Source organism: Photinus pyralis, unplaced genomic scaffold, assembly GCF_008802855.1.
Source record: "Photinus pyralis isolate 1611_PpyrPB1 unplaced genomic scaffold, Ppyr1.3 Ppyr1.4_LG4, whole genome shotgun sequence".
Lineage (NCBI taxonomy): Eukaryota > Metazoa > Arthropoda > Insecta > Coleoptera > Lampyridae > Photinus > Photinus pyralis.
This window is the reverse complement of record NW_022170511.1, coordinates 33,670,669-33,681,012: the sequence shown is the minus strand read 5'-3', so window position 1 is coordinate 33,681,012 and position 10,344 is coordinate 33,670,669.

Here is a 10,344-nt window from a genome sequence, read left to right as displayed (position 1 = left end):
TTACCAGCATCGTATCGTCTCACCCCCTCGCGGGTAAATTTCTTAAAGTCGAAGGTATCGTTTTAAATTTAATTAGTGACATAGGCCATTAATCAGATTTTGTTAGGCTTTAGTAGATCATTTTTCCCCGGTAACGATCTTCATATGCCGTCTTCCGCTTTTCTTCCGTAGCAGTTCATTTTTAGGGGGTTGCTATGTTAACGACGGCGACATTATCAAACAAAAGTTTATATGGAAAAAGCGTTGTAATTTCCATTCCCCGCCACCTATAGTTAACCCCGAAAATTGGTTTTATTATTGTAATTCATCCATTGACATGAAGGATTCGCCCCTCAAATAGTCAACTATAGGTATAAAAATATAAATTATAAACCTGATGAAGAATGCCAAAATTCGTTGGGAAAAGAAGCACAATAGGCAATCAAATATTAAATTGCGTATATTCCCGCCCAATCACCGGCATTCAGTGAGGGATATTCCTAAAATTTATGATCGTTTTGTTAAAGACTAAATATTTATTTTACCACGTGTACATCCTTAAACAAACGCGTGCCGTAACACCTTGCTTTTGACACAGCTGCTCTAAACTTACCCCAACATGAAATACAATCCCTACGTCTGTCTTTCTTCTTAGCTTTCGGTTCGTCTCTTTTCTCGTGCATAATTCGATATTTTTAGTTCTTGAGGGGAAAAGCGCTTTCGTGTATTTAAACGATTATTGGAGTCAAGTTTTGAATTTATCGCCTTTCGAGCATGCATTCCCATAACAAAGAACAAGGAACACTACAAGATACACATGCTTTGGCTTTTAGTGAGCATTGATATAAATTTGTACTTCAAGAGCACGTATGTAATTAAGCCGTCTTTGTCTTTCTGTCGCATATACATTCTTTTCTTAATTGCATTAACATTTACTATCTAATACGAACTTCCCGGATGCCATTGTATCCATAATATTTATATAATGAAAAGTGTCTGCTTTGAATGAAATGAATTCCATAGATACGTTTCGTTTACGTTCATCATTGACACAGCTACACTTTACATTTGACATATGAAATTATCAAAGCGACTCTATTCAATTACTGTTTGATATAGGTATGTGTACCCGCATCCTTGTGTGTACCCACTCTAAAAGTAAAATATTTATTCGTATTGATTTAGGACCCAGAAGCCTTTGTATTAAGGCCTTAGCCCCTTAGTAATATATGTTTCTGGCTAGTTTCCATCATTTGTAAGCAATTTCCAAAATTGAATACGCGGTTACATTATGAGCTATGATAGTGTCTATTCTTATTTTGTAAAAATTCAATTACTTTTTACGAATGCCATCTGAGACGACTAATGAAATGTGTCTAAGCCAGGATGTATACAGGGTCTCTGATAAGTCTGGAAACGGTCGATTATCAGGGAAAATATGCAAGGAAAGTTGTTGAAAGTTATTTAATATCTATATCAGGTAGTAATAATTTTAATTATAGGTACCTACAAGGTTGATGATATGGACGTGGCACATCAAAATTTCATTTTTTAAATGGGATCCATTGTACATTATTCGATTGAATTTAGGAACATTATTATCCTTCTTACAAAATTCACTTATAAGATTGAGAGAAAAATAGAAATATTAAATTTTGTACAGGGTGTTCCATTAAACAAAAATGCAATTTTGGTATGCCAAGTCCCGCCCCTTCCTTATCATCAGCTCTGTATATACTGCCTTACATTGAAGAACCCTAGTATAAAGGTATTAAAACTGTTTTCGATACCTTATTTATACAGTGTGTCCCAGATCGCGTGGGCTTGCATGGGTAACTTTCTTATTATTAAAGGTAGAGAATTGGTTAAATGGACAATGTTTTGCAGTTTTAGATGCTTATTTAAAATTCCCTTGTGGAAATTCAAAATGTTGTATAGGTTCGACGTAAATTCAAAAACAAAAACAAAAGTTGGTCATTTCCTTGAATGTTTTATATCATTGAAAGTATATATATGAGATGTAAAAAAAGTTTATTGTCTTTGATACGCTTAATTTAAAATTTTTGTCAAAAAATTTCAAGATGGCTGCTTTTGAGGAACATTTACCAACTTCCTAAAGTTAAATAGGCGCCATATTGGATTTTTAGATTACTTGATAGACTTTTTAATTTTCTTTTCAACGAGCTATCATAGCATAAGATTAAAAATAAGATAGCAGTTATATCAACGGTTTTTATATTTTAATCAAGTAGTCTGTGATAAATTAAATTTAATTCATCACAAAGTACTTGATTAAAATTAAAAAACCGTTGATATAACTGGTATCATACTTTCAATCTTATGCTATGCTATGCTATGATAGCTAGAAAAGAGAATTAAAAAATCTATCAAGCATCTAAAAATCCAATATGGAGGGTCCATTTTTTACCTTTTACCTTACTAACGTGCGGCATGTAACAAAAGATCGAAGAGTAAAGGAGAGGATAAGGAACAATATAATGACAAAAGAAGTGCAGATGGTCGATTATATTAGAATGAGGATCTATACGCTAGAATAGGGACTAAATGGATAGCAAAAGGTACAGGGTGCAACAAATGGAGAAAACACCTAACAGAAATGAGATGATAGATGGTGAGTGATGGAGAGAGGCACTACACATACTTGTAGGAAACAGGGAATTTAAGGAGTAAAATAATACATAGTAGGATCAAGGTCAGAATAGGATCACCAGCATGTGGAGGGAACTTATAGCAAAGGAAGGACAAGTACTTTAGCGACACAAAGACGAAGAGATAACGATAACCGAAGAATGTTACAGAAAAAAATAAAAACAAATTAAGGAGACTACTAGAAATGTAAGATGGAACCGAAGGCAACCGGGAGACGAACAGAAACAGAAAAAATAGATACAGAAGATTGATGGAAAAGGAAAGAAAAAAATAGGAGAGATAAATAACAAGCAGATGAGAGAAAAATAAATTGATCATATGTTATCTCATAAAACATACCTTTCCGCACACACGGACCTCAAAATATTTTCACTTGTTCACATTTCCCTCCTCTCCCTCTCCTACTCCCTACATGTTTGACACAAGCGATTAGTTTGCTTTTATTTGAAAGAATTAGCATTAAAATTACATCGCATCGCCAATAAGAAAATTTAATTCTGCATATGCGCGCAATGCACGCGGCTTTTGACATGTTTGTCTGCTTTTAATAGAAGGAGGAATAAGGGAGGAATGGGCTCAAAATCAATAAAGGTCATCTACACCATAAACAATAGTTAGTAATAAAACGTAGGTTTTGTATACCAGAGGCTAACAAGAAAAGGTGTGACAACGACACTGTACCAGGATTTTTCAAAAACCCCGTTTTTACGTATTTCTCAACGAAAAATACTTGGAGAAACTTTTTTTAAATTTTTGTGGAATAAACCAATACTTTTCCTTGCGAAAAAGTGAATGGAGAAGGTACAGGAAACATGTAAAGAAGCAAAAGCGAAGAGGTAGAAAGAATACGAAAAAATCACACAGCGAAGGATTTCTGGAGTTGATAGAGAGAGGGGAAAAATATAAGAAAATCGAAGGCAGTAGAAGATTGAATTATCAACGTGCTACAGGAAAACAAAAGGGAGAGGAAGTGAAAAGTTAAGAAGGAGAGGTGAGAGAGGAAAGAAAGTCGAGAAAACCACTAAATAAGAATATGAGTTTCTTCTAAACTTAACTTTTCCGCATAGCAGCATTTTGTTGAGACTCCGGACTTTCCCTTTATTTTATTTACTTCTCATGCATCAATTTGATTTGTATTGAGTGATGTACCTACCTAAACCACAAAGAGATTTACTTGTGCGCATCCGCGTACTCAGCTTTCAATTGATTTGCTTTTACTAAAAAGTGCTACTGTTAAAATTTCAGAAAGAACAGCCAGATACCTCTGTGCATGCACGCACCTTTTCTCGATTATATTTTTTCGCCACGCGACTGTACAGCGCCTGCGCGATGGGTTGGGGGCTCTGGCCTTTCCCGTGACACCTAGTTCAGTTGCCTACGAGGTCTCCAGTTCGAGGGGGAGGGGTGGGGGCAATAGGGGATTTTAGGATTTACTCAAACGCGTCAGACTAAGTGGGGATTAAGGTGGGTTGACTACGTGTTGAAAAGTGTGCATTTCACTGATAATTTGAGCGTGACGTGAGGGAACGGTCACAAAAAAAGTTACCTTGACATTATCGAACGCGTGGGATTTCTTTTTCATTTCTAAGGAAATTATTCAAGAATCACAGAAGTAATATCATCTTCCGATTTCCACATTTCAATACACACATCAATATCGCGAATGGATGATCATCCCGTCAGAAGAAAGCAAGAATGGGCGAATCCCGCGTCAAGCCCATGGTCATCGTGTTCTTCAACGTATTCCGGTCGTCATAGAGACTCCACCAAGGCAACCGCCTTCGTTGTAAACTTTCAATCTGATCCAGTCAGTGTTTCAACGGTGCCACAGCCCCCTTATAGCTCTGATGTAGCCCCGGCAGACTTCTTGTGCTGAAAAGAAAGTATCTGAAGACCCTTACCAACATTTCGAAAAGGGAGTTCTGGAGGGCCTACAGTGCATGGAAAAAACGTTGGCAAACGTGTTTAGATGCACGAGGAGAGTATTTTGAAGAGTTTTATTACATGTTCGAGCAATAAATCTGTTTTTTTAAGGTTCATTAATTTTGTGACAAATCCTGTATGCACTACATAGACTTGTCGAAATAAAAGTTGTAAGTAGTAAGGGGAGAAGGAAAAATTCCATTCCACTTGAATTGAATGAATTTTGCGCTTCAAGTATTACGCTGTTGTCTGTATACGCAATAAGATTCCCTATCTCGCAATTAAAATTTCCACTATTGTTCGTATTTAACGTAATAGTTTCTAGGCAGTCAATTATCCGTTGTAAATAAGAATCATTAAAGCTTTGAAATTTTTTTTACGAACCTTGTCCTAACATACAGGGTGTTTCGAAATTCGCACACACGGACTATGGGATGGTGTTATACGACAAAAACTGAACAAAAAGTTCCTCTACCAGTTTTCCATCAGACCGCTATTTTTCGAGCTACTGCGGTTTTAAAAATCTCCGCCCCCCCCCTACGCTGCGCCATTGGTTAAACTTAATAATAACACATTTTTAAAAACACGTTGTAGCACCGCAACATTACCGTTGAACAGAATTCAGTCTTCTAATCTACTAAAAACGTTAGCAGCTGGTAGCCGCCGCAGAGGATGTCGCAACTCGTATAAACGCACCGTTGCCCTGCTCGATTATTACAAGCCCCAAGTGCCATCAACATATCGTAATATTCTCGATTTGAATAATTACCGGCCATTATTTCGCAATTTGAATTGTAGGATAATTACAATAAATTGTTTTGAACTATCTTTTGTTTTCCGGCATTTTAATTTTCAGATTTTTCGAACAACGACAACTCGAAAAGTGCCGGTCTGATCAAAAACTGGTAGAGGAACTTTTTATTCAGTGTTCGTTGTATAACACCATCCCACAGTCCGTGTGCGCGAATTTCGAAACACCCTGTATACAACAAAAAAAGAATTCTTTAATTTAGTGCATAGGTAGTTATGCGCGTACATTTCGGCGATTCATTTTTATTTATATAGATTAATTATTGATGATATATAGCAGTACTTAAATACACTGCTTAATAACAGTTCATTTATATTTATCATTTAGTTGTACTCCCATTTATAATACTTAAACACGAGCGCGAATTTCACTATTTATTACTTTGGCATCGACGTTAAGACTAAGATTAGGCACAATTCAATTTACTTATCACAAACTTCTTGAAAAATCTTGAAGGTATTTCGTATTTCACAGAAAGAATGAGTCACATTCGGTTACATTCCTTATCGGCGATGACTAATCCTTTATCGACTTAATAGCGCCTCGAGAATGTTCTAGAAGGATCACTATACACGTCCTGTTTCATTCCTTTATTGACTGACTTGATGGCGCCTCCAAAATTTTTTAGAAGGATACAGCCACAATATTACTGAAAAGGTGAACAAAAATGACAATGATGACAACTAGGTATTGAAACAAAATGAGCCAGAACTATTAATATAATTAAGTGGGGGAGAGAGGGGGGGGGCGTTTATGAAAAAGTCTCTAACGTTTTCATGAGTTATCACCTACGGGTGCACTACAAAAATTTTCAATTGCATTAATGAGCAAGTTAGAAATTTTGAACCTCGACGACAACGTTTTAGTGTCTCACTAACCTTTCATGTCCATTCTGTATTTACAATACAAAGAGGTGTTATGGTGAGGTTTACTTAATACTTCCAGTTGGTTGACATAATCCTGAGCTTCAAATGAAACAAGTTAATAAAAGTAGAGAGTACTATAAAACAAGTCTAGCAAAAACAAGGTACAAAGTAGGTGTGGTAATAATCTGAGGAAAAAGGGACAAGCAACAGAATCGGCGATCTGAAGTTCCAGTACATCTTTCCTGACTAGATCTCGATTTATTACTTGCTTACGCAAGGATGGTGATGCATATTGGTATAACGAAAACGTCATTATTCAACTTTTACGTCATTCTCGAGTAAAGTTGTAATTTCAAATGCGGGGTAATCAAATGTTGATTTATTCATTCTTTTCTTTTTATTTTAGCAAAGTTTGACTTGACGAATGAACTCCGTCGACATTAAAATTATCTTTATTTGACTACGTTTCCAATAGTATAATAATAGACAATCGATAAGGGCATATAATTGTGTGACTATTTTGTGATTTAATCCAAAGCTGATGTATTACCTACCGTATTACCCACCTGGGGTTGAACTACTTGAAAGAGAAGACAGGGAAGGTTTACTTACTCACGAATTAATTTAAATACCAGTTTTTATTTTCAGCTATGTCTACCGGCCCTGAACAAGATGACAATTTTCCGATTTGTGGCATTAACTGGTGAAGTACCTATACAGCAAAATAGTGGAATAGGTAATTATTTGATAAATGTCCAATCAAGAATGTCAATTAAGTCACTTTCCCACAAAATTGCCATATTATGAATTTTAATTGCAATAGCAAAACTTAATCTTGCCCAGAAACACAGCAAATCCATTGGCTGAAAGCCAATCATGCGACAACTTCAATTACAAAACCGCAGAATCTAGTTTTTCAAAGGATTCCACCGACCAATTAGGCCAAAACAATTATTAATGATGGGCAGCATCTTGTTGCTAAAAGAAAAAAAAAGATTGATATAATCAAGTGACTCACCACTGTTACAACTTTTTCGCCTTTCCAAGTCGAAAAACAATAACGACCTCAAAACGAATCGAATTGTTACAAAATTCAGCCTTATTCTTATCTTGCGAACAATAACTTTTTCCGGCCACCGGTTCGCACTTTCACTAATTTTTTTATTGAAATAATAAAAATCGTTTACATGCGCTGTGCCCGGTCATTGCACTATTCGTTGCCAACAAGCCGAATGTTTGAACTCGGGGGTTGAATTTTGGAATTAGCACCAAAGTGCTCTATTTATCGCACCTACTGCCTTTTCAGTTTCGCGTAAATTTACATGTCGGTTTAAAATTAGCCGCATGTCAAACAAACAAAATAAAGCGGAATGGTAAATTTGGAGGGCAGCTTGCAATTGTCGAGCGACGAAAAGATAAGAACGAGGGTGGAATTGTTTTCTGTATCAATTTCTGGCGCAGGTCCGGATTCTTTTTGGGATACGCGCAAGCCTCAATCGATTTTCGCAGGATGAATTAGGGATTTGTTGCTTTAGCTAAAATGTGTAGTAATGCGTTATCGGCAATCATTTCAATTGCGACAATGATGGAGTTAAGTGCGTTTTATAGCAATCATTCTTTAACTACATTCGTTCCATGCTCTTATGATTTTATTGTGCATCTACGCCCTGCAACATCCGTCAAAGTTTTTTACATTTACCAATGACTAGATCTTAGTGGACGAACATAATAAATGGTATCCATTACAAAGGATACTTTAAAAAATTTTGAGATGCTTTTTGGCTATACATATATTGTAAGGAACCTAGAGTGAAATTGTGAAGATTTGGGACATTTATATCCGTAGATTATCTATGCAAATGAAATGAACCCTTAGCTTTCTTGGTGCTTGACGTTTATAGCCCTCGTTGCAATTTATTTTTTTTCAAATTACGTATGAGTTTTATTGAAGTAAAGGGTTGATGAGGATTTTTCTTCTCCGCTAACTTTATTGCTTGTGATATTCGGGTTTTGCAGAATCTCACTTGAGGATGTATATGACCTTAAATCTTTTCTTAAGATTGAATTTTTTTATGCACACTTCATTACAATACTGACGCAATACGTTTTCATATACAGGCTGAATGCTCGAAAATTTAGCATAAAAAATATAGGCACTCTTAAACCGTCGCAAAAAAGTAAAAAAACTCTTTTCGTTGTCTCCAGTATTTAAGGGAACGCTACCTCCACCATAAAACAAAGTCCTTCTTCATGAACTTTCAGATAAATCACCAATCGCAATTCGATTAGATAAACGCCAGCAACGATGGAACGCGCCAAACGTCCCCACTTCTCCACATGAAACGTGCAGTTCTTGGCGTTTCCTGCATTCCCCTATCAGCCAAAGAACACGTGCGTTAATTAAATTTCGCCTGACAATAAAACTCGTTATCGCAACGACCAAGTAAAACCTTTTACACGCAAATTACTGCAAAGCGACAAAATTCAAATAAGAATCAGGCTTAGATTTCTAAAAGGAAAAACAAACACTGAGATACAAATTTAAATAAAATAGACCACCTTTGTGTTTATTCGTAAATAGTCCACCACATGTGTAGTTAAAAATTGAAATCGTACCACATTCAGAGTGTCCCATTATTACTGCTGGATCAAAATAACGTCTGCATGAGGTAGTTTACACAACCATATATTTAAAAAAATCAAATTCTTCATTTGCAGCCCTTTGTCACATTCATATTAAAATGTTAGTTGCGCACAATCAACCATTTCAACCGCATTACAAATTCAAGTCACTTTAAGTTTAATTTCGCGATTAACGATATGCGTAACAATATTCCCTGTCTCGCAATTAAACTTTATTAATTCCATCCAATTTTAATCTTTGTGGGTTAAAATGTCCACTATTGTTCGTAATTAACGTAATAGTTTCTAGGCCGTACCTAAATTATCCTTTGTGAATAAGAAGCACTAAACTTCAATTCATGCGTTTGTCTATATTCGCGGCAATATTTCGTCTCGGGCTATCCCTTAATTCGTCAAAAGAATTTGATTCACCACGATTTTGATTTTACAGATATTTAACTTCATTAACATATCAGCACGGTCTCTCCAAAAAATGGATTAACACCATAATCTGCAAGTGTCGCCTCGACGATAAAACCGCGATGAGCTAATTAACAGATACTTGACCCAATTTCGCTCATGGTTCAACGCGCAATGCCTCACGGTAATCTCCGAACTTGGCATGGATAGGTATCTCCGTATTTGCTTTTCGTTTTAAAATTGTTTGTATTTGTGTAATTCTTGTTTAAATTTTATCGTTTTTGTAATGTGTTCAATGTAGATAAGATGTTAGAAGTCGTTTGCGATAAAAAAAATTTATATCAGTCGAAAATTAAATAAGGCACGTGTTTTATTGCAGTTAACTCATAAAATGTTACGAAAAATAGCACGTTTCAGCTGGTAATCTTGTACGATCAGATTATTTCGATTATTAAGAAAAAAACTAATTTTAAGATGTCTTATTTTATTTGTTGACCGCCTGCGTGCGAGGTAATATGTCCACACAAGCTTTTCTTTCTTGTAGAGATTTTGTTTTAATTTTTTTTCAACGTGTTTCGGAATAAATTTGTGTAATTGGCAAATCATTAATGGTGTGTTTGTTCGAACCCAATGTGCGACCCAGCTAGTTTTCGTGTCAGATATTTTTCTTTTCGTGTTCAAGATTTATTTCAGGTGTGAATCAAAAGTTGTGTAATACACTCGGAAGTTGATCAAGCCACCGAGTTTCTCAAATTGAGAAATTTTAGGTAAATATTGGGATTTTTATTGTATCAGATCCCGGATGTGTACGAAGGGAGGTTATAAAATTCTTCCAATTTTGATTGTTTTGAGCGAGCTGAGCAGGTGTTTTGTGGGTGGCGTAGTGGCGACCTTTATGTACTGCAACGTAGAAGACATGCCAGAGCATACCTATTGGAATGTCATTATTCATTAAGCACATTAAGAGTTACCTGGAAAAATATTATGATGAGTGAACACGGAAAATAGAGGAGCGTCTTCAAATATTGTTGTGTGTCTCATGTTAGGCGCCAA